At 36.3% G+C, this 26,068-nt stretch overlaps 1 protein-coding gene across 8 annotated transcripts in view; it reads right to left on the reverse strand.

The window, feature by feature from the left end:
• The window catches only part of Peak1 (pseudopodium-enriched atypical kinase 1), a 284,201-nt gene that overhangs the window by 95,389 nt on the left and 162,744 nt on the right, over positions 1 to 26,068 (reverse strand). Inside the window, exon 1 of one of the 8 annotated variants that reach the window (XM_005393488.2) lies at positions 2,093 to 2,231. The exons of the other annotated variants lie outside the window; for them this stretch is intronic. The gene's annotated coding sequence lies outside the window, so the exon portion shown is untranslated. Of the gene's footprint in view, positions 1 to 2,092; positions 2,232 to 26,068 lie in introns of those variants that run through there. 8 annotated transcript variants of the gene reach the window in all.

Below are 26,068 nucleotides of genomic sequence, written 5' to 3' on the forward strand. Positions count from 1 at the left end.
AAGACAGAAGAATCCTTACTCAAAAAACCAAAACAAAACAAAACACTCTGTACCTCTCTGCACTTGATTGGTTACCCAGTTTCACAAGAGTATCAAACTGAATATCACTAGCTTGGGAAAAGACCAAAATCTGGATTATAGTTTCTAGTGAACAATGTATCACTTTAACATGATCACAAAATTGAAAAATCATAAGTTATACCATTGTTAAATCAGGGACTATATTCCTTTATTATCATTTTAAAGACACAAGAATCTGCAATGATGTCCCAGTTTTCATTCTCAATACTGGTAACGTGTATCTTATTCATTTTTCTCCCCAAAGAACCAGCTTTTGGTTTCATTGGTTTTCTTGCACTTCTGAATTTAATTGATCTGTGATTACTTCTTTCATTGTTTGCTTTGGCTTGAACTTACTTTTCCTTTTTTAGCTTTTTTAAGAACAAGTTTATATTGGAGTCTGGCAAATATTTTCTGCTAAAGGCTGTAGTAAATACTAGCTTTACAGCAGAATGGTTTCCTCCAGTAAAAGTATGAAAGTGGCCACAGGCAATATATAAACAAATGAGCAAGGCAGTACACCCTGCCTCTTCAAACTCTTCTCCCCCAGCCACTGTCTACAAAAACAAGCAGTACTGTGGACCACAGTACACAGTTTGTTAATCTTCATCTTAGATTAATGATTTGATGAGATCTTTTTTTTTTTTAATTTTAAAAAAGATTTGTGTGCTTTTCAAAGTTTGATTTAGAAATCTTCAGTAAACCCAAAGTCACCAACACACTCTTGTGTATTCTGTAAATTTTGTGGCTTTAGCTCTTACATTGAGATCTATGGTCCACATTGAGTTAATTTTTGTTTCAGTGACAGGTAAGAAAAGAGATTGACTTCGGAATCTCCACATAACTAATTGTTCAAGCACTTCTTGAAAATATTATTCTCTACTCATTGAATTACCCTGCCACATTTGTTTTAAATTAAGAAAAACAAAAAGCCAACCATATAAGAATACATCTATATCTGGACCTCTTTTTTTTCCTATTGAGGTACTCTGTCTCTTTCACTGTAGGACACTGTTTTGATTACCACAGATATCCTTATAATAACTTAAAAATCTGGTAGTTTTAATCCCTCAACTTTGTTCTTAATTAATGTTTTGGCTTTCTAGCCCTTTTGCATTTCAACATAAATTGGACAGTTGGCTTATCAGTTAGATCACAGATTTGACTTTCTTCTTCTCTAGGCATCTCTCCAAGAACAATTTGTGGGGCATCCTGAAAATTTTAGTATGCTACTTTTTTCATTTGTCAGCTTAAAGTATTTTTGTACTCTTTTATAATTTCTCCTGATCCAATAATAACTTATAAGTGTGTTTATCATGTTGTTACTGGTTTCTAATTCAATTTCACTGCAGTTAGAAATGAACTCCGTACTGTTCCAATCTTTTTAAAGCTGAGATTTGTTTTCTGGCCCAGACTATAGTATATCCTGGTAAATGTACCATGTGCACTTGAAAAAAATGTGTTTTCTGCCATTATTTGGTGCACTGTTCTATGAATATCAAATAAGGCGAGGTGGCTGAAAGTGTTGTTCAGATCATCTATGTGATTGTTGGACTGATAAGAGAATGGTGTTAAAATCAACTATGATTAAGAAACTATTTTGTCCTTTTATTCTGTCAATTTTTGCTTTATGTATTTTGAAGCACTATTATGGGACACATAAACATTATGTTGTTGTATGTTCTTGTTGAATTCCAGTTCAATTTTCTTATATTTTTATACTTTGTTATTTTTATAATAGTTTTCTCTAGAGATAATATAGAACCTTAAATTTTCATAGTCCAGTTATAGTCAATATTAGACTATTTCACAATCTTACAGGCCTATTTGTGGGGTTTTGCATTTTTATCAGATCTGGGAAAATTTGAACATTCATTCCGCTCCATTCTTCTCTCTACTTTTTCTGGTATCCAGTTACATGGACCATTAAATACCATCTAACAGATCTTGAGGTTTGTTCATTGCCATTCACTTCCAATCTTTTTTTCTTTCATCTTGGATAATTAACACCAATCAACTCGAAATCACTTACTTGCCTCTGTTGCATCACTCAGCTGCTAAGTCCATTCCACGAATTTTTCACTTCAGAAATACAGTGATTCCTGTACTTGCTGTTGATTAGTTCCAGGAGGTGTGATGAGCAGCAAAAATCACTTATTTTGGTTGGAATGAGTAGTGAGTCATGAGGCAATTGACACCGACAAGTTCTAGTTTGCATGTGAAGTACCAAACAAATGATGAGTACTGGGACAAGATTTTTCCGTCAAAATCCACAAGTACCATATTTAATGAGGTTCAAAGCAGTGGAATACCAAGGAATGACTATAGTATTTTTCAATTCTAGGCTGTCCATTTGGTTCTTTATCATTGTTTCTATTTCCCTGTTAAGTCTTAATTATTCTGCTGAGATTTTCATGCATTGAAACATGTTTTGTTGCTTGTTTTTTGTTTTTTCTCCCCTTCACTGATAACAGCTGTATGTGGCATGAGGATCACAGACCTGTTTCAAAATTAAAAATGAAAAAAAAAAGGGGGGGTGGGAATATAGCTTGTGCAAAGGCCCTGGCTGACTCCCCATTACTGTACCTAACATGTCTAGTGTGGATGCTATGCAGAGAAGCACAGGGCATATTAAGCTACCCACGGAAAGAGATGATGGTAAGAAATTATATGAACAGTGAGATGAGAAATAATGTTGGCTTAGGGAAACTATGTAAATTGCCAAATATCAGCTAGATCTAGAAATATGGTCAATTAAATTTATATTTTAGGCAGAAGGATAATATAATCACATCTATACTTTAGCTTAAGATTGATCTATGTGTACCATATAAAATGACTTGAAATATGAAGAATGATTGGAAGCAGGAAGATTAATAAGGAAGCAGTTCCAGAAGTGCAGGTGGGAGGTAATAAGGCCTTAACTCGGTACTGGCAGAGGGAATAGAAAAGAAGGAATAGAAATGTGATGATTCAACAAGTGATTGATTGATGACCCTGAAATTCTTCAATAATCTGAATTAGCACAAAGGATTAAATTTTACTATTACTGCATTAGGCAGCAAGTATATCCACTGGTTATTTAATAGCAAGTTACTATAAATCAATATAAAATTATTTGTTTATATGTATAACCTGATTCTTTAGGTGAGCAGCAATTATAGCTTGTGGTTATAAGAGCTGTGGAATCTGATACCATAAAAGAGGTGCTGTTTAGTCAGGACATACCTACATAGGTAGGAAATTAAAGCCAATCTTATTTCCCAAACCTATTTCCAAACAGAGTATAAAGAAGCCATTAAGGCAAACCTAATAAGGCTGTCCATGCTGCAGTCCTATACACCAAAGGGTCTAAGACCAGAAAAGAACTAAAATCTTTTGGTTTGAAATATTATAAGTAAAAATTACTTTCAAGCTATCATTACCACAAAGAATAAAATTCCATCAAAAACAATAATAGTACTTAGAAAATGCTCATTATCTTTAAAGCACTTTACCCTCATTAACTAATTAAGACTCTTAACTCAGTGATTCTACTCTAATTTTAAACTAGTCTAATTACATACTAAACATCATTTATTAATAGGCAATACTTTTGACAATTATTAAATAACTTTCCGACTTGCACAAGTATTTTTCTTACATATTGCGAAGAATGCAAATAGCAATATTCCTCCCCTCTTCCACAAAAATAAGCATATTCACAAAGGTTAGCAATTCAAGACAACAGTAAAATATAATTGTATTTTTATTTTTCAAAAGATGAGGACCCTAAGTTTAATTGCCAGCATTACGGGGAAAAAAAGGCAGGAGTGGGAGATGGTCCTGGAAGAGGGCCATGATTAACTAGCTGATGAACAGGACAAAGTGTGCTCCCCAGGGAAAAGACAGGCAGTTGAAATTTTTCAAGAGAAATTTGGTAAAAGATGATGATGAAGATCTTGGTAAAACTGTATGGTTTTAGAAAAAGTTAATAAAAGTGTACTAAACACTGACATTTGATTAGTTTAAAAGCACAACTCAGTCCCAGGCTTCAAGGTAGAAGTGCAAATTTAATGTCTATAAATAAAGATGCAGTCCTGTTGCTATTACCACCTAGAATGTGTTACTGGTTTAGGGAGTATATCCCTTTCATTGATGCATGAACAGTCTGATAGGTAGGCATGTGAGGAATTTATGCAAAATATCGTAAAAATAATTACGGGATTGCCAGTATACCACCTCACTAATATTCACAGATATTAAAATTGAAAACAACAGTGAGGAACTAGTTTACACCTACCAAATATCTCAAATAAAAAAATAAGTCCATGCTTAACTGTTGGTTAGGGCAGAGGTATATTCTACACATTTCTAAAAATAGTACAAAAGAGTGTTTTTCCCCAGAATAAGGTAGTATGTATCAAAACATCCCCAAACCACAAAGAAACAAAAAGAAAAGCAAAGGACATTAAAAATGTAAATGTCTTTTGATCTTGCAGTTAATTTCTAGGAATTTACCTTAACGAAGACAATGATATGCAGGGGGTGTGAAAAAACAAATTAAGATGTATTATGTGCATGTATCAATCCCCCATAAGAAATGTAAACAGTACATGTTACAAATATGTACTAATAAAAATAAAATAGAAAATGTGTATGCCTTTTGATCTTACAGTTTATTTCTAGGAATTTACCTTAAAGGAAGGCAATGATACGCTTAATTAATATATATATGTAAAAATAAATTACAATGTTACTTATGATAGGGAAATGAGAGGCAGCCTCAATGTCCCATAATAGGGAATAGGTAGGTTAAGACAATATACAATATGACAAAATATTACACAGTTATTGAAATGGAGATGATTATGTAACTGAAAAATGTTCATAAAATAGTTCTACATTTAAAAATATGAAAAACTATATACAGGCCAGCTGCAATGGCCCAGGATCTGTAACTCCAGCTACTCCAGAGGCAGAGGCAGTAGGACTGCAAGCTCCAGGCCAGCCTGGGCAATTTGGTAAGACCCTGTCTCAAAAAAACATGTGGCTCAGTGGTAGAGCACTTGCCTAGCATATGCACGGTCTTGGGTTCAATCCCTAGTAGAAGAAAGAAGGAGAGGGGTGGAGAGGGGGTGGTGAGGAAAAGAAGAATAATATGGAAAGTAATCCCAAGTTTGCTAAGAATAATACACAATAAACTCAATTTTAAAAAGATCAAAAGATTAATAAAATATTAAATGAAAATGTATATTTTCCAAATTTTCTACCAAAAGCACATATTTCATTTAATATTTACTGCTTTTATAATCAGAAAAAAATAACATCATGTCACTGAAAACAGTTGTGCATGCTCTTTACCTACACGCAACATACTTGAGGTGGTCTAGATCTGCCAGTCACATAGACCTTCTGCTCTGTCACTGCAGTTCTGAACAAGCCAAGATCACTCTGACATCTATCATATTCTGTCACTTGGGAAGGACTACATTAAATTGTTATGAGTATGGAGACCCAAATGACTGCCCCGTTGCAGACTGATGCTGAAGTAAGACTATGTGTGTCCTAGGCAAAATCTGTTCTCTCGAGGTGAGAGGGTAGTGCATTAACCAAGTTTTATATTAAATGTCTTCATCATCTATGAGCAGCCAGATGGTTGGTAATATGTGTAGATATTCTGAAACATAGGCTGGCTGATTTCAATTAGCTTTGAAGTAAGACAAATGATAGTGAGGATCTGCACTGCTAAGCCCAGAGACACTGAGAGAATATTTTCTTACAGATGAATAACCCATCAGCTCGTGTTCTCATTGATATAATCTAGCTAATAGGTTGCCCTGGAACACATGTGCTGTTGGAAAGAACCTCTGCTAATGAAGCATCTAACTGGGCAAACATTTTTATGCCCACTGTAAGAAGCCAGCTAATGTGAGAGACAGGAGGATTTTAAAAACTCATTATAGACTATATGCTTGTATTTCAAAATGCAGCTAGGAAGTTTTGTGAAGGGTTTTGGCAGCAAATAAAAATACATCTATGATAACCTGCAGTAGTTCAGGGCCAAATCAAAGGCACTGCCTAAAAGGATTAGTAACTGAACAAATGTTGGCTTTCCTAAGCTTAACATGTAGTGCCAATTTTGTGTCATGTTCCTCAAGGCACTAGCTGTGTTGTTCCTGATGACTTTCCTTTATACCATACCACTCAGGAAAAAGATACAGCAAACATGCCACTATTTGGTAATATGCTGGCCTAAAAAATTTGGGTTAGGATACAAAGGAATTATTTCCCTTCTTAAAAATAAAGTTAAGGATATAAAATTTAACTTTCTTTCCATCACAAGGGGTATAACAGACATCTAGAAAGGTGATTTATTTTCTAAAGTAATCAAATGATTTTTTAAAAAACATGAAATAAAGCAAAAATATAAACAACTTCAACCTTTCATTTTCTTTTCCAGAAAACAATTCACAACTTTTGTTAGCTATGTTACTAATACAATAAATACCTAACATACAATTAGTTTTCAGTGCTTGCTTCATCCCATCATGACGAAGGTGCCTATTAAGTGTTAAATCTAGCAGGTACTGCTAGATTGTTGGCATGCAATACGCTATGCCAGGTGTCTAATATAATCATTAATTATTCCAACAACCTTAACATTTTACAGACTAAGAGAATTTTCCTTTCATTTTGGTTTCACACTCTAAGAAACTGAAGGTCAAAGAAATCAAGTAACTTGGCCAAAGTCACAGAGCCCAGGTCCTATGCAAACACTCTCTTAGTTAACCTGAAAAATCTGTTAGTCAACTGGTCTCAGTGGTTAAATTTTTCTGGCAAGGAGAAGCTACAAAAGGTTTCACTGGGGCAGATACCCTAGCCCTGCAACAATGCTCCAGGGTCCCCCTAATAAAGGGGGCATGTTCTATAGGCAACTTTCTTTGCCATAAGAAGAAAAAGCATCATGGTATAGTTTGAAGTGGCAAAATAAAGGGCACACAGAGATAACCTTACAGAGTGAGGATACAGGTGGTAAAAATAGAAACTATTTAGATTTGCTACCCAAAATATAATGCACTAACCAGCAGCATTGCTAACACTTGTAAGCTTGCTGGACATGCAGTCTTAGGCTCTACTCTAGAGCTACTGAACCAGTTTGTGTCTTAGTATGTACACGGAAGTGCTCGGGACTGAGCCTAGAGCCTTGCACATGCTTAGCACTCCACCTTGGAGCTACATCTCCAGCTCAATAATTGCAATTATAATTCAACTAATAGTGACTACATGAAGGACAAAGCTGGTCAAAAGAGGAAGAAATTAGCTTACAGCCAGCAAAGACTCTAGGAACAACAGATGTTTTTATGCAGACTATCTCTTGAATCAAAATCCATGATATATCTTAAGGGAATTCTCTCCAACCTATTTTAATCATTTTCTTGCTTTATCATTAATAATAATTTAAAACATCTAAGTCAAAACCTAAAAAATGCCTAAATAATATTTATCTTTTTTCCTACTTAAATATCAAGAGTCTAACCAAAGAAAAACAAATTCAGATCGAGAGGTTGGAACACTATCTGTTTTTTTTTGTTTTTGTTTATTGAGGCAGGGTCTCACTATGTAGCCCAGGCTGGCCTCAAATTCACAGTGATCCTCCTGCCTCAGTATCCACAGTGCTAGGGTCACAGTCAAGTGTTGGGATTACAAGCATGTGCCACCATGCCCAGCTCACCCAGCTAAGATAATGTAGGCAAAGAATTAGTGATACAATTCACTGCTAAAATGATAATAAAATTTTCATAACTGGTAGTTTTTACTAGTACATTGTTCTTCTGTCTGACAGAAACATCCTTCTGTGCTTTCTTTCCAACTTGTGCTTTCTTTCCAACCTGACTACTGACCTTGATTTGTCTCTGACTTATTGGATGGGCAAAGTCTGCCAAATTTGAGTAAGCTCTAAAAATGCTGTTTGAAGAGGGTCAATTAGTTCTAAACAAAGGCACTCAGTTCAGTAAGCATCTCCTATAGAGACACTTCCTGTAGGGATAAGCCAATATCTCCTGTTGTGCTCTGCTGTACAAAGGGGCAAAGGAAGCTGTGAGTGAACGCACACATTACCAGCTGGAGTCCCCAGAGTTTATCATCTCTGACAGCACTTACAGGAGATTTCCACTGAGCTGCTACATCAGCAATTTCTACGATTTTGCTGAATTATTCCATTCGTAGGGAGAAGAATGTTTTAAAACACTAATGGATTGTGAAATCTGGATGATTTTTTTGGTCCTGCCTATCTCTTTCTACTTCCATAGTCGCACTTTTCATGTCTGGACTGCCCAGGCAAGTCTCCAGCTGGTGTCTTTGCTTTTAGGTCCTCCCACTCTCCCCATATGTGGTCACTAAAATAATGTTACTTAATCACTTATCTGTTCAAAGATTCACAGAGGTTCCCTATTTTTCAATAAATCAAACTCTCATTTTTTATCTTTTGGGTTGCAAATTCTCCCCACTTCAAAGTAATAACTATTTTTACCTTACAGATAGCACTTTGAAGTAATTTCCAGGGTCAGAGTTAGAGGAGTTGGAATTTCAGGCCAGGCCATTTGATTTCACAGTTTAAGCTCTCAGGCATCTCTCTACATTGTCTCTGTTAGTATGTGGCTTTTATTCTGCAACTGTACCGGATGTCTACAAATCATTCTCTAGGACAGCCAATTTAACTTGTGTGTTCATGCAGCCTGTAGATGGGAGATGCTTCATAACATAATTCACCAACTGGTATTATACTAGGACAGGTTGCAGTTAAATTATAATGCCAAGATTCCAAATGCTTGCAGTCAAAGATCTCTTCAGGTACAGTTTGTTAAAGTTGTTTTCATCTCCTTATATCCCCCTCTACTATGGTTTCTGCTTAAAAATAGTTGAGGTATTCAGTTGTTCTATAAAGTTTTCTGGCCCAAAAATATGGAATGGTGCAATCTGAGCAGAGGCTTACAAAACAAAATTGTGTGTGTGAGTATGCATGCGTGTGTTTGCAGGTTGAATATGGCTTATCTGAAATACTTAAGACCATAAGTGTTGTGGATTTCAGATTGTTTGGGACTTTGAAATATACACATATTCATAATGAGATAGCTTAGGGATACCAAGCTTAAACACAAAATTCATTTATGTTTCATATATACCTTTTATCCACATCCTGAAAGTAATTTCATATAATGTTTTAAATAACTTTACACATTAAACAAATTTTCAAGGAATAGAATATTCCACTTGTGGTTGTGTCAGCGCCCCCAAAATTTAGATTTTAGAACATTTCAGCTTTTGAATTTTTGCATTATGGATGTATGACCTGTGTGCACATGTGTGTGTATAAAACTATATATGTAGCAATCCTAGAAATAGGATGCATCAAGCATGATGTTATATAATCTCTAGCACCTGTGATGTTTAAATTTAAAACATTAAATACACTTGCTGTATTCTATAATGAAATCCGATGAAGCAGATAAACAGGAAGCCTCTTCAGGGAGAAGGCATTGTGAATATCCACTTCACGAGAAGATGCAGCCAGCCATCTTTGTCTTGATAAATGTGAGACAAAGTTCATGTAAATGAAATATTTATATTTAGCATTATGGTTTATAAGTACTTAATCCTTAACTAAAAGCATCAATACATCCTTTTTAATTCTGTCAAGTTCATAGCAAATGAAAATAAAAGAATATTTGGGTAACAATATACAGACAGAAGAGGCTATTACCAGGAAATAGAATAGTAGGTCTATTTTTCTCGCTCCTGTTGTGTTTTTTTTTCCTTCATTACACTCCTAGTTAAATATTCTGAAGACACTTCAAGTAAAACAAAACAAAACCTGTCTTTGATCTGTGAGGTTTAAAAAGATATCTGAAACCCTATCATTTATAAATGAGCAGATACTGACCCATAAGTTTATGCTGATGGAGTTGCCACTAGAGAGAATTAGGCATTTATATCTTCTTTCACTGACAAAACCCCACTGTCCTATGGGTTTGAAACCAGCAAGTTTTTGTCCAAATTTTATAATACATCAATATACCCGTTCTTAAAATAAGACAAAGAATAATTTTAAAACTAGCTCCAGAGGGCTAGGGATATAGCTCAGTGGCACAGCGCCTGGCTGGCAAGCTCAAGGTCCTGAGTTCAATTCCCAGTACCAAAAAAACCTGGCTCCAGAAATAATTAGCTATTCCAGAAGATGTTAGGGGACCAAGGATCAAGATGCCACTTCCTTTCTCTGCCACTGCTTTCTGAGAAGCCCAATGCAAACTTGGAGGGAAGTTCAAAGTGTATAAACTGGGCTAGAGATGTATGTAGCTCAGTGGTTAAAGTGTTTGCCTAGCATGAGCAAGGCACTAGTTTTAATCCCTATTACTGTCCCTCCCTCCAAAAAGGGAAAAAATCTTGAGAAAGTTCTACATAAATACTCTTTTGGATGTGGAAAAGGGTTAAATGGGTTACTGTGAGAAACACTTCACTTTTATAGGTCAAGATGAAAACTGAGGATAACTTCATACTGCTAAAATAATAACAGTTATACAACTTATGGTGGGCCAAGCACCGTTCATCTGCTACCTCCTCTAATTCCTCTACTACCTTATAAAATACTACCATCCCTATTTTACAAACAAGGAAACAAATTCAGAGAGATTAAGTAACTTGACTTTGACCCTTAACTTAACACATGTGGATCATATACCCACCCAGACTGTGGCAAATCTGAACTCTGGACCCAGATATATCTAATACTAGAGTCTATTTTCCTATTTTACTATCCTGCAGTACTTCTTAGTATTTAGTGATTCTCACAATCATCAGTGATCTTCTTCAAAATGCAGGCACACAGGTTACACACCCATGGATTTTAAGCTACCAGTCTGAGATGTAGCTGAAACATCTCTATTTTTAAGAAACAGTTCAGGTGCTTCTGACATATCCAAAAGAGGAAATGTGTACTTATTACTAGACTGGAAAAAAGAAACACAGGAAAATATAGAGGTAATTTGTCACTTTGTAATAGAACCATGCATGGCTTAAAGAGAAGGCTCTGTATGAGAAATGTGTGGCTTAGGCAATCCTGTTATATGAACTTCACAGAGTGTATTTAGGCAAACTAAGATGGTGAGGGCATCACAAAGTGATACAATCTCATGGGACCATCACATATATGTGCTCTGTCATTGACATAAACATTGGTACACAGCACATGATTATATTCGCTTTTCAGAAAATTTCTTTCTGACTCCATATTTTGCAGGCACCCATTAAATCTTACCACTTTCTACCAGTGTGAAATCTCTAGGCATGTAAGAAGGTTGGAATAGAGTAAATGATACGAAGCACACTGAGTAGAGAAGCAACATCGAGTAGGGATTGATGTTCCACCAATAATCTGAAAAATAGATAATTTACAGGCTAAAGAAGAAGACAGAGAATATTGCTCCAACAGTAATATAGTACGTATTTTGGATTAGACAGAGAAGAGTAAAGCCATATAAATAAATAGAAAACATCTTAAAAAGCTCTAGGCTTAATCTTCAGAATCTTACAATTTATAGAAATGAGATTTAAACACCGAGATACAAACATCTCCAAAATGTTTTATGCTATTTTGCTGCAGAGAATAAAAAAATCCCATAAAAAGTATTTTCTCTTGATGAAGAAAATAGACTGTTTTCTATACGTCATTATTTTATCCATTTCATAAATATTTATTGGGCACTTAAACATACCAGGCACTTTACTACCTCTAATCTTTTCCCAGCTACATTAGAAGACCACACTCTTCATGAGGTAATATTTCTAATCTTGTACTTTTTACTGGGCTTACAAAAAAATGTACAGTGGCTACCAGTCCTGTTCTGTGTCTACACAGGTTATCATAGATGTGAGTTCACAATAAAGTCATGTTAGACAGTCTGCTGTGCCTGGAGCTTGTCCAGAGCTTCTGATAGGTAACTTTATTTAAGAGGATTTGATCTACACTAGCCCTGGCCTGGTCCAATCTCCTCATGATATGGAAGAAGACACGGAGGTGCAGAGGGGAGAACAACTGGACTACAGTATCACACATATTCTCAGAACCTGTTCCAGGCAGGACTTCACTATTATACTGTTTTCTTTCTGGTCCTTCGTCTGGAAAGAAAAATTTTTTAAATTGCATTTTATAGTTGCTTTGGTATGAAGATAAGTGTTGCTAACATACAGTAAACTCTTTTGTTCAATATTTAACAAGGTAGTTGCTTTTTATTTTAAAAGACATTAACGCAGTTTAGTAGGCCCTTAAGATTAAAGAAAGCCCCAGATGCTGAAGGATAAATTGGCTCTGGCTTCAGGATCTTCATCTGACCATCTAAACCAGCTGTACTTTCTTCCAGGGGATGTGCTCTACCACAGGGGATGGCACAAGGCTTCTCTCTGACTCAGCACGTGCTGTCCCTAGAAAGCACAGCGTTTTATTATCAGGTTACCCCACAGACTCTCATTCCAGCAGCCCTTGAGACTCCACTTTCTCATTCTGAAGCAGACAGTCCCTTAGAAAACCACTCCAAGAATGACTAGAGTAACCCTACTGTAACCAGAGGTGTTGCCAGATATCCTCAGATGTTTATCCATTTTGAAAACCAGCATTGAAAAGTGGAGTTTGTTATTCCTATAGCTCCCATTCTGACTGGATTTACTTAGGGTCCCTGCACATGAGGCTTAGTGCAAAGTCCTATTCTCCCCCATAACTCAGTATTTTCTGACTCCTGACCCTTTTGGCCACACATTCTTTTCTTCAGTTGTTTCTCATCTTTCACTCAACAAATGTTTTGTGACTACAATATGCCAGTATGACACAGTGTATACAAAGATTACTAAAATAAGACATTGCTGTCAAGAAACTAATTTCAAGTAAGGGAGAGAATAATATAAAATATAACAATCCTTAAAACAAGGCACAACACTGTATCATTATGACATACTTATTGAGTGGAGAAGATATCTGGAAAGGTGTCATGTGGCTGACAGCATTTGAGATGATTCTTATTGAGGAAAAACTATTCAGATCTAAAAAGAAGGTAGAAGAGAAATAGCACAGAAAAGAAACAAAGAGTGGAATATAGTTATAAAACAACATGAAGCATAGTTTGGTTTTATAGCATGTGCTACTAGTATGAAATGAAAAGCAAAATTAGGAGCACAATATAAACATCTAAAAAGAAGACTAATATCTGGAACTTCATTTTAGACTTTCTTTGTATTCCCTGTCAACCCAGCATAGGGTTACTCATACATAACATTTGGCAATTGAATTAATCTCCCAGAAAAAGCTTTAACAATATACATAATATACAACAACTATTGATAATCTCCTACCTATTTTGTCTGTAACTCATTATCATTTGTCTATTTGTTTTCCTGAGAAACTATCTTGTAGGTAACAATATATAAAACAATAACCATTGATAATTTCCTACCACTTTGTCTGTAATTTGGTAAGCCCCCCCCCATTATTATGTTATCCTTCTTTTACTCTTTAAAATAAAAAAATTAAAAAAATATACATAATAATTCCAAGATTCATCTAATAATTACAGTAACTGTACAATGATATAAGGTGCTTTAAAAAAAAGTCCCCCACCAAATTTGTTACAAAATAGCTGTAATTAAGTGAGAATAGATTTTGAGGAAAACAATCCAACTTTTCTCGTAACATTAAACACAATGGTCTGAAAAATTGTAATAGGTCTTACTAATTTCATGGCATTTCTTTCAATGAAGCTTAGAGATAAACTATATGAAAAGATAACATAAAAGTTTCAATAAAAAAGAATCTCTAGTGGCTTAGCCTACTCAGTCCACTTTTCATCAAGTTTTCCAAGATGCATGTAAATTTAATTTAATACAGGAAACTGGAATGGCTTTTCAAGCAAAGGAAGGCAGCTAAAACAGACAAAGCTGAACTGAGAACAAGGTGCAAATGCAGTTAGGTAAGAAATGGTGTTAAAGATGGCATTTACATTTGATAAACTGTCCAAATGACACTAAAGAATCAAAATTTTTTTGCAGCAAAAGTTTTTTTGAGAAAAGTTTTACTAATATGTAAATATTTCAGATAAGTTATTACAGTGGGTTTAAAGATGCTATAGAACAACAAAGGAGTTTTATACAATTAAAATATTATGCACACCGATGGGGTCTACTGAATAACTACCAGGTTGAGAAAAAAAAATAAATCTGAAAAAGTGAATTCAGTACTACCACCTACAATATCTCTGAAAGTAAAACTTTTAACTGCACTTTTTTCTAATATATTTAACTTTCTCTCAAATACAGTACTCTCAAGACCTCAAGAGAATGAAGGTCATCAGAAGTCAAATATTAAGAACACACAGACAAGAGCTAGAAATACAGACTCAGATTTGAAGGCTTAATGTGGAAGTCACTTAGCTTTAATCAATCGTAAGATCTCTGTGCACTGAATATTGTATATGAGGAGCTTATGAATCAATCATAAGGTTTGCCAGTAGGATTAAAAATGAGCAATATATAGTATTATTCCTATCAAAAATTTCCCTCATATTTATAATGAAACTATAATTAAAATTTGTATTACACTTGCTTATTACATATTCAGGGACACAGCAGGGACATTTATGCGTTTGATCGCTTAGTGTTTCCTTATTTGTGTAACGATCAAGTAACACAGACCACATCTTCCTGACATTCAAGATAAAGCAGCAATGTAAAAGTCTCTGAAGAAAATAACGGGAAATTGCATTACATACTGCTTTAATTAGGAGTAACTGCTCTCATAAAACAAATAACATATACTGCTATCTTCAATGAGCTTCAGTTTGAGAAACTTAAAGAGTAGAAATCAATTTTAGGATATGAATCACTGAAAAGTGGGTAGTTTTTTGAAATCTGGGAGCTGCACTAGCAAAGCCACAGACACACATACCCTACCTGGAGCAAAGCCTTTTATTAACTATGGAGAATCAGACTGCACACCGGCTAAGACAGGACTTGCTGAAGCCAAAAGCCACCTGGGAAACTAGCCCACAGAATAAAATGGTCCTGGTGTAGGTGAGAAGTAAAACTTTGCACTGGCTGACCAATTGCATATTTTACTAAATAACTTTGCATAAAAAAGTAAAATGTTTCATTGTGTCTTCTCAGAAACTAATCAAAAGATTAGAGAGTCCTATTCAACTTGGAGACACTAAGTGGATGCTGAGCGACCAGAGGTCACCCCAGATATGGAATTTTAGAAAGTTAGTCCTTGGAGTAAATGGCACCAGGGCTCTGGCAGCAGATCCAAAGGAATGATGCTCAGAGAGGAGGCGGAGCTGGTCTGTGATGGGTCAGTGCATAAATGAGGGTTGCAGTGAGAAGTAGGGCTTTAATGCTATGGTTTATCTCCTGCTGCTCACGCCTCTGTCTTCATGAATGCTCATTTCAATTACTCCAAGTCCTCGCTCATGAGGCCTGCCAGGAAGAGGCCTCACAGGTATCTTCTCGTTCTGTTCTTGAGTATATTTGGAGACTTTCTTCAGAACCTTCTTGCAGTGGGTTTCCATAGATAAGAAGATGGCAGATGTGGTTAAGCAGCCCAACAGCCTTCAAGAAAGGACTGGCCCGAAGCTTCTCAGCTTGTGCATGAAGGCCATTCTGAGTTCGAACTGTTTCTTTAAATGGTGTGTGCCCTGCCGTAGTCTTGCTGAATGAGCAGTTTTCTGCACACTGGAGCTTGCATGGGCTCATGGCGAGGATAGGACCAACCACTCCATGCTGTTGCAACAGCCCTTCAACCACTGGACCCTGCCCAGGACCTGTGCCCTCCCTAAAAGTTTTTAGAGTATAACTTTCATACATACACAAAATATTTAAATGTAAAATGTCAGAAATAAATTGATCAATATTTGAGTAATATAATTACATGAAAAATTATAATAGCTCTCCAATTTAATATTTTAAAAGCTAAACATATAATAGAAAAATTGTTATATTCATTTCCTGTCTCATAATCTATTCATTAGTAAGGCCTTGTTGCTTGTTTGGTTGGGTTTTGTTTTTTTTGAGACAGGGTCTCACTATGTAGTTTAGACTCTCCTTAAACTCAATATGTAGCATAGGCTGACCTTGAACTCACAGTGATCCTGCCACAGCTTCCTGAGTTCTGGGATTACAGGTGTGTGCCACCATGTCCAGCAATTTATCTTATATGCAGTTCTGCCTGTGTTTAAGTAGACACATGTGAAATGTGAACAGAACTATTTGCTCTAATACCCTTATGATCCAGCACTATTTTAAGTGTGGCTCATTGTGTACATGAATCAGATTCCCTTGGGATGCTTGCTTGGACTACAGATCCTTTCTCCAAGAATTCTTGGATCTCACCAAGGTGTAAAAATCATTGCCCCTATCATCTTAGTCAATGTTTACTAAAAATCATTGCCCTTATCATTTTAATCAATGTTTATTTCCCTCCACCCCAGGCTAAATTCCATGAATAATTATGTTTCCATTTTGTAAACACTCTCTTGTCTTTCCTTCTCTCTCTCTACTTACAAAATGCCAACTCAATCATAGCTTACTTCTGAGCAAATCGCTAGACAAAAACACATGCACACACACCCACAAACTGTGCTGATTTTGTCCACTGAAAATGTACTGCCACAAATCTAAAATGAAGACTTACTATGGTCAGGCACAGAATCCAGTTGATTCTCTATAAATTTCGTCTGTCAACTGCTATGAGATAATTATCTATGAGATAACTTCATAGATTTTCTTTTCTCCTCAAATCTCTAAAATCCTCCTCCCAAGAAACTTACTACTTAAAACCTTGCCTAATACTTCAGTGGGAAAACAGATCTTAGGAGACAAATCTTATTTCATCTTCCCAAAATTCTACCAACCCAACTGAATATGCTATGCACTTTGTCTTTTGCAACTTTACAACTGAAGAAATGTTCATCATTCCTCTTCAAAGCCAACCATCCTATTGTGGTTTTGAGCTTAAATAACCCCTAAAAGCCATGTGCTAAAGCTTGTGGTGTTACGGGAGGTCAGGCAACTGTTAGGAGATGGGAACCCTGACCCTTTCCTCTGTTTTTGCTTCCCAGCTACTATGATGTGAGCAGCTTTACTACACCACTGTGATCCCCACCATGATTTCTGCCTCACCACAATTCAAGCCCTCATATTCTCATTTAAACCACTGCCTTAGCCATCTCATGGGTCTTCCTGCCTCTCCCCTCCTAAGCCACTATTCACACTGTTATCAGTCACAGTTCAGAAACCGTTGATGGATCCTCAACATTCATGAGAAAAAAAACCAACTCCTCTGTTAGGGTATTTAAAACTTTTCATGATTTTAATTCAACTTATCTTTTCAGTAAAACTTCCAGCATTCTCTTCAACCATCCTTTGATCACAATGTGTGACAACCGGTGGTCAACTTGTAACACCAGATGAACTGAACCAGTGTGGTGCTGGGTGTGGGAGGTCAACCTGAGGATTGTTGCTGGCAGCATAAGAGGCAGAACTGGAGAGGAAGAAGTTAGAAGCTGTTGGGAGCTGTTGATTCTCCTGGAACTGCTGTTAGTTCTCTTGGAGGATCTTGTCACGCTGGCTTTCCTGATGAACTCAGCTGTTATCATCATCGAAGGAGTGTGGGACCTTGGTGTTGCTGGGAATGACTACTGTTCATTTTGGGGGAGCTTTGGTCCTTGCTTTGAGCATCCCTTCCTGGCTCTGGAGGGTAAGATGGTGCACTGCTCAGTCTGCTGGAGAAGACTGTTGTGCAGGCTTTCCTGATAGGAGCTCGGCTGTTATCATCAGAGGAACTCAAGACCTCACTATTGCTGAGGATGGTTGTGGTACATTTTGGGGGAGCCCTGGTTCTTACTTTGAGTGCTGCTTCCTGGCTCCAGTGTAGATCCTTTATCCTGCTGGCACAGACTTTCTAGCTTCCACCACTGACCTTTGGGCCTTTCCAGAGCAGATCAGGCCTGTCATAAGACACTGTCATGGGCTCTAGGCCTCCAGTGGGACACATCAGGGGGCATTGTTCTGGGCTCTAGGTCTTCAGCTGGACTCATGCAGGACATTACCATGGGATCCAGGCCCTCAGCTGGATGCTTTGGTCTTTAGTGTGTGGGCAGATTTCCTGTACTCTTTTTTGTATGACTCTTTGGGTGACTATTATAAAGTAATCTTATAATTAAGAGTCCTGTATTGTATCATTCCCCTTGCAAAACCCCAAACTACAACAAATTTGGTACCAGAGAAGTGGAGTGTTGCTGTGATTATACCTGACCATGTAGTTCAAGAGCCTTTGGGAATGGCTTGTGGGAAGAGTTTGGAAAGGTTGCCTGAAAGAGCAGGGCTGGATCACCTTAGGTTGTTCTGTGTGGGAGATTCTGGTCAGAGCTCAGAAGACCAAAAGGCTGACAGAAATCTTGCAGGTAAAAACCAGGTTAGGGAGCTTTCTGCTGGGAAGAAGAACTACACTGACTGCTGGACTCCAACTTTCAGCTTGGCAGAAAGTTTGTCTGCATTTTGCTCATGTCCAGAAACTTTGCCTGAGACTAAGATGAAGGGTTACAGACTAATTAACCTGGCAGAAGACTGGCAGAAGAAATTTCAAGGCAATCTAATGTTGAGACAGTGGCATGGCTATTGTTGGGGGCTTTCAGTCAGATTTATGTTGAGAATCAAGAGCAAAGAGCCCAGCAGGATGATTTAAAATGTGAGTTTGGCCAGAAAAGAAGTTCCAATAAAGCTGTGGACTGCAAAGATACAGCTGAGGAAATTTCAACTGCTAAGAAGGTACAGGAGAATATAAAAGATGGCCTGAGAGCATCACAAGAAGGAGCAAATCTCCACCCTTTGCAGTCTCAAAACTGCAAAAGTGATACACTCTGCTTTGAGGAGAAAGCTGCAAAGTATCATGTTCCAGAATGGCAGCAGCCATACTATGTTTCAGAATGGTGGTGGTAGCCCCATCAGGTCCCAAAATGGTGGCCACCTATAGAATTTGTTCCTCAGAAATGGGTTCAGAGTGCTCAGTGATCCAGGCACTGGACCCCTACAGCCAAAACAGAGGAAAGCCTGGCTACTATTTCAACTGGCAGCTGACCATGGCATCATCCATGTGATGCTGGTGTTAGGTGCATGCAGAATGCAAGAGATCTGGGGTTAAAAAGGCTTCCAGCAAGATTTCAGAAAAAGGCCTGGGAGGCCAAGTAGTGTGCTCCTGAGAGGGCAGTATGTGAAGCTGTGAGGGTGAAGCCAAAGGTGCAGTGGAGACCCTACAAGTTTGAAGAATGTGGATCATCTAAGGAAAGCTGCAAGGAGGGAGCAAAGCAGGTCTAAGACAGAAGCCATGGGAACTACAACCACCAGGTGGAGCCACATGGAGCTCACAAATTGCCACAGATTGCTTCAGATGTTCCACATGGAACCACAGGACTTAATGTTTGCCCTGCTGGATTTTGGACTTGCTTTGGTCCCAATACTTTGCATCCTCCTGTTTGTACCTTTTAGAATGGTAATGTTTATCTTGTGCCACTGAATGTTAGAAGTGTTTAACTTTTCATTTATCCAGGGGCTCACAACTAAGAGTTTGCCTTACAAACATGTTATCATTTGTGTCTAGATGTCTCCTCAAAGCCTCATGCAGTCATGGGGCGGGCTTCTAGAGTTTATGATTGATTCACAGTCTAATGCTGGGATTATGGGTATGAGAGCTACACCCACCCTACAGTGGGTAGCCTGCATACAATATAATGGAGGAAAAGAGGCTTGCTCTCTGCTTCTCCTCCCTTTTTGCTCTTGCTGCTTTTGCTGTTTTCTGCCTCCATAAACTGTTGCCCTCTGCCATGTGCCACTCTGCCTTGGAGCCAGCTGAGTATGGACTCAGATCTCCACAAACTATGAGGTAAATAAACCTTTCCCTCTTTAATTTGGGCATCAGGTATTTTGTCTTAGCAATGAGAGAAAAGTAACCAAGACAACTAGTTACTCTGTGACATGTACTGAGTTTTAAGTGTTTGCCATATTGTCCTTCACCCACCAACATGAGGGAGTATAAAGCACTGGCATTGGTAGAAAGGGGTGAAATCCAATCCTGCCATGTATCTTCTCTCAATTCTAAGTCTCAAAGGTAAAATAATGGCAAATGACTCACCTCAGGATTAAAGAATAATATATCTGAAATTTCTTTATAAATACTAAAGAAAATTGCCAAATTCTACAACTTCATAACCTGATAACTACTAAGAGTCTATCTATTTCCCCAATACACTTACTACTGCTATATATATCAACTTAAAACAGCTCTACCAATCTGGAATATTAAAAAATTTATTGTCTTTAAAACTTGAGACTGAACATCTTTCCTAATGTTTATTACTTTCTTTTCTGTGATTCTGTTTATAGTTGTTTTGTTTTGTGATAGGTCTGGCTTCTTAAGACTGTCCTTGAACTCACTATGTAGCTCAGGCTTCCCTAGAATTCATGGCAATCCTCCTGCCTCAGCCTTCCACATGCTAGGCTTACAGGCATGTGCCACCATGCTCCACCTTCTCTGTTTATACTATTTGCCCATTTCCCTATTTCTTCTTTCCTTCCTTCATTTTTATTGTAGATATAAATGCTTTTCTGTTTTATTCACTGAAAATATTTTTTAAAGTCTAGCATTTATACTTCTAACTTTTTAAAGGTACCACGTCATAAGGAAGTTTGCATTTTTGTGAATGATGCAAGAGGTTTCATCTATTTTTGTAAATGTACACCATTTTGGGGGTAGTCCATTCTTTTATTGATTTAAAATGCTACATTTATTGTAAATTCCAATTGTGAGATAAACATAGGTTTGTCTCAGAATGTTTACTCTCTTCTATTGATCTAGTTGTCTTTCTCTATGCAAAAATCACATGGTTGTGTTTTATTGAATGCTTTTTTAGGGGCATTACTGCAATGACTACATAATTTTCTCCTTTAATAACTAACGCATTAAACAAAGTGATCCTATAATGCTGAAAACTATCATTTCTGGGATAAGTTCTATGCAAATAATACATTTATGACTTCAATTTGCTAATATTTTATTTATAATTTTTGAGTGCTACCTTCATAAACCAAAAAGGCCTACAGTTTTATTTTTTCTCCTACACCCATGTCTGATTTTGTTATTACTGTTACAATAGTACCATAAAACCAGATGGTTGAGGTCCTACTTTTCTTATACATTATGCAACTTTATACAAATGTCTTTATAAGTTTTCTAGAACTTATCTATAAAACCTGAGTCATAATAAGGACAGATGTTAAAATTCTCTTCAGTTCTTTCTGGTAATAGTTAATTCAGGGGTTTCAGTTTCCTTGGGACAATGTGAAAAAATCATATTTTTCAGAAAATTATTCATATGTCTAGGCTTCCACTTTAGTGTAAACTTGCACATAGAATTTTCTTTGGGAGGGGGTTCTTTTTAAGACGGCTTCATTATGCAGTTCAGGTGGCCCTGATTTATTTTGTAACCCAGGCTGGCCTCAAACTCCTAACAATCCTCCTGCCTCAGCCTCCTGAGTGCTGGGATTATAGGCATGTGTCACTATGCCCAACACAGAATTCTTATAATTTAAAAATCTCTATATTTTCAGATATATGATTAGTATATTTTCTTTTTCAGACTAACCAAGACCTTAGCTTTATTTATCTTTCACCAAAGAACACTGCCACCAGATTACTGCTTTTATTCTTATTAATTTGGCCCTTTATTTTCACTGAATTATTGTTATCATTGTTTTAAAAATCTTTAAAGAAATTGTTTAATTCACTTATTTAAGCAAACAGTCTTAAGTTTTACAAAATGTTTTACATTAAGTTTTATAAACCTCAAGTTTTACAAGTTTGTAAGTAACCTTAAGTTTTACAAAATGTAAGTAATACATAAAACTACAAAATAGCTGGGTGTACTGGCATACACCTGCAGTCCTAGCTACCTGGGAGGTTTTGGTATGAGCACTGCTTGAGCCCCACAGTTCTGAGTACATACTGAGGCCTTGCACAAGCAATAGCAATAACAAGAGCAACCAACCAACCAATACCCTATTACCCAGATAGAAAAAGCATTAGCATGGGCTGAATATCATTCCATACTCTTAAGCATATATGGAGATGAACTGATGTGCAGAAATGCTGATTGCAGAAAATAATTTTAAATGGGATTTTACTATGAATATAATTTTAAAAAGCAGGTAGGTTTAATTTTACATAAGTTGAAGAAACAAGTTACAGGGAGGATATGAATTACTTTTATATAAGTGTGTCTTCATCAGAAGAGATTACTAACCCTAAAATATTCATGGAACATTAAAGAAAAATGGCTATTATATGATTACACATTTAAGTTTCTCTAATATTTTAAGAAATGAATTAAAAACTGTACATTTCCTCTGAGTAAGATTTGATGACATCCCAGGCTTTTCATATGTAGGATTGTGGGCATCACTCATTTAAAAATGTTTGTAAATTCTCATTTTTACTTCATTTTTCCCCTAAAAAATTGAAGGGTTTTTTGCTTTGTTTTCTCTAGTTTTACCTTATGTGGTCTGTGTACATGACTTGTATAATTTTGTTTCTTCTAAAATCTATTCAGATGTTCTTTGTATCTTAATATCTGATAAAACTTGTGAATGTTTCCCTTATGCTTGAAATAAATATTTGTCTGTATTTATTAAAACAAAGTTGTTAATTGCTCTTTTCAAATATATATATTTTTAAAAATTTGTTCTGTAACTTTCCAAAAGATTTGTGCTATTATATCCTAGAATGATTGTGGTTTTCATCAAGTCACACTTGCTTTTTTCTATTAGCTTTCTTTTCTTTATGTCAAAGTTATTACTAAATGAACTCATATTAATAAAATAATATTTCAAGAATAAATAAAATTCTTTAAATTTCTTTTTGCTTTGAATTCAATTATTATGCCTACAATTTTTCCTTACTTGACTGATTTAATTTTCCCCCAACTTTCTTGTCTATAAAGGTATTTCTCATTTAATGACCTGTCTGTATAACGACTGTTTGGACCTAGGACCAAGGGGTGCTGTTCAGACTTAGGACGCACTCCCTCGGACTAACCACCTGCAGTCAGACTTATGATGCAGGCAGCAGTGTGGCCTTATGGTGACCTCTTCTACAGTAAGTACCATAGTTTTTCCTGGTTGTACTGTACAGTACAGTACTATAGTTTTTATATGGTTATACATTACAGTACTGCATGCAAGAGTTGTGAAAATAAAAGCAAAGTCATCAAGGTGGAGTTCACTTTGATCATTTCTTTGTTCTGAATATTATAATGTACATACTATCTACAATTCCTCCTTTAGCGACCAATTTACTTAATGACCTGGTTGCAGGAGAGGAACGTGGTTGTTAAAGGAATATCTTATGTTTTGTGTGCCTCTTTGTGCACCTGAACTTAGCCAAAGGCCAAGAAGTGATGTGTGCCTCTTTGTAAACAGCAATTTTCTACTTAATTTGAAAGATTCTCTTTTCATAGATGAATGTAATCCTTCTGCACTGTCTTTTGTTTTGTTTTGTTACCAGGAATTGAACTCAAAACCTCGCACTTGCCAGGCAGGCATTGTGCTGCTGGGCTACATCCCTGGCCCCAATCCTTCTCATTGTGTTTCTATTTCTCATGCTTTCTTGTAGCTTCTGTATTTTTCCTTTTCCTGCTGTATGTTACTGAGGTTTCTGAGTTCCATTTTTCTTTCTCCCAAATGGTTTTGAGGTAAAACATTTATCCTTTTCTCTTCTATTAATTATATTTACCAAGAGTCTTTCCATGTTTAAAAAGCCTCAGTTTCACGGAACTCCAGGTTCAAGGTTATTTTCCGTGAGAATTCTGAAGACACCAACTCATTGTTTTTGCAGTTAGGACTATTAATGAGAATAATAAATACAATTATAGTTGATTCCAATTATAATCAATATAATTATAACTATCATATCCTCACAGTTTTTCAATCTATTTTTTTTAATCTTTGCACCTCTTTTTTGAACTGTTCCTTTCAAAAAGTTCTAAAGTTTTATTTTTTCAATGAATGCAATGCTACCTTGCCTATCTCTGAGGATAGCAATTACATTTACTCTAAAGCCTGTTTTGCTTTCTTTATTTTTTTATTTATTTATTTTTTTTGCTTGCTTTCTTTATTAAGTTGCTCCATTTGTAGAGCGTGGTGCCTTTTTCATGATACTAACGTAGTTTTCTTCAAATATTTTGTGATTCTGAGTTGTTAGTTCCTCTCTGTTTAGCCTTTATAAAGATACCTTATTAGTCTGTGACTGATGTATGTAATTAAAGCAGGGACATGGAGACAAAACATGCACTGGGCAGTGAACCTGGATCATTAGTATTCTGGGGAGTCCCCATCTTTTTGGATATTAACAACAACACTGCCTAATTTTGTGTCTTAGACAGCAAAGACAAACAAAGGCAGGATGAGGTAGAGTCACATGTCTGCTATCCAGCAGATTCAGCATAAACCAAGTTCTGCAGTCACTCATAGCTTTTGTAGTATTCCACTCCTATACAAATTTTATAGTTCTCATTTACATTCCAATGCCCTTTTGGGAGTTTCTTCATCATTTTGGGCCCATTCTGCCTTTGTTTTCTATGATACTTGTGTTCGATACTATATATTCTTTGGAGGAGGACAGAAAGATTATTTTTAGGACCTTGTAGCAGCAAAAGGAAGTTGCAGTATGTTCTCACATACCATCTTATACTGGAAGTTTCAAAACAGACACTTTTGGCACAGGTACATGGACAACACTGTATATACTTATAAAGGGAAATGTATTCTTTCCACTATACTTTTCTTTCTACTCCAATATGATCCCATAGTGGTGAGCACAGGGCATCTGTCCAGTGGTTCCTAACACTAGATGTGCATTATGGATCATTAAACAAGTCTAACTCCACAAATTATATTTTAATTAACTATAATGAGAAACACTAGGATAGTAGAAAAACTATAGGCTTTCAGATCAAATTTGACTTAAAATACCACTTACCCGAGCTCCATGACTTTAGGAGAATGCTTTCCTGAGTCAAGTCTTAATTTCTTATCTACTATTGGGCTTACTGTGTAGTGAAGACTAGAGGTAATGTAAGAAGAGAGACTACCTCCAGGCAGGTGGGTAGCAAATGGTTAACATATATTAACTTTAGTAAAGCCATTTATAAGTAAGCAGATAAAAAACTGTGGGATTAAAAGGGAGACTGAGTAAAGTAGGGCATCCCTTCATATGCTAAAATCTTAAAATGACTAAAATTTAATTCCGAATTATAGTAGCTGACAGTCATTACCAGATATTATAAATTGAGTGTGACTGTGGGATTTACAGGGTGTTTCTGTCACATTTTACTGTCCCTCCTGGGATTTTCTCCCCTTATAGCCTTATGTCAGTGCATTTGAAAATGGCTGCTTTCTAGGCTCTCATAAGATTCTCAAGCCATTTCTCAAAGCTACATTTCCAAATTTGAAAGTAAAAACAGTTAATAATAATAGCAACCTGATTATGTTTTGAATACTTTGCAAGAAAAAGATATGCATGTTTAAGTTGCCAAAGATGAGCAAAATTGTAAGAAAGCTGTGGGTACCAGGAATTATAGAAACCTCAGTATCTCCCATGCATGAAACAATCCAATCCTAATTATAGACTGCTGGGTACTGCTTCCTTTTCAGGGATGCTTACAACTTTAGCAAAACACATTGATGCCCATTTGCTGACAAGTAAATATTTGTATCTTTACCATTTGTATCATTTATAAGCATTAATATGTCACTTGGAAAAGCACCACTTCTTGATAAGTAATACCAATGAAATTCTTCAAAAAGTTGTAACTCAACTATAATATCACCATTTAAGTATTAGAAAATTTTTTTTCTCTCATTTCTTTATTTTTTTTTATTTTTTTTT

Source organism: Chinchilla lanigera, unplaced genomic scaffold, assembly GCF_000276665.1.
Source record: "Chinchilla lanigera isolate Chin_1 unplaced genomic scaffold, ChiLan1.0 scaffold00049, whole genome shotgun sequence".
NCBI classification, from domain to species: Eukaryota; Metazoa; Chordata; class Mammalia; order Rodentia; family Chinchillidae; genus Chinchilla; species Chinchilla lanigera.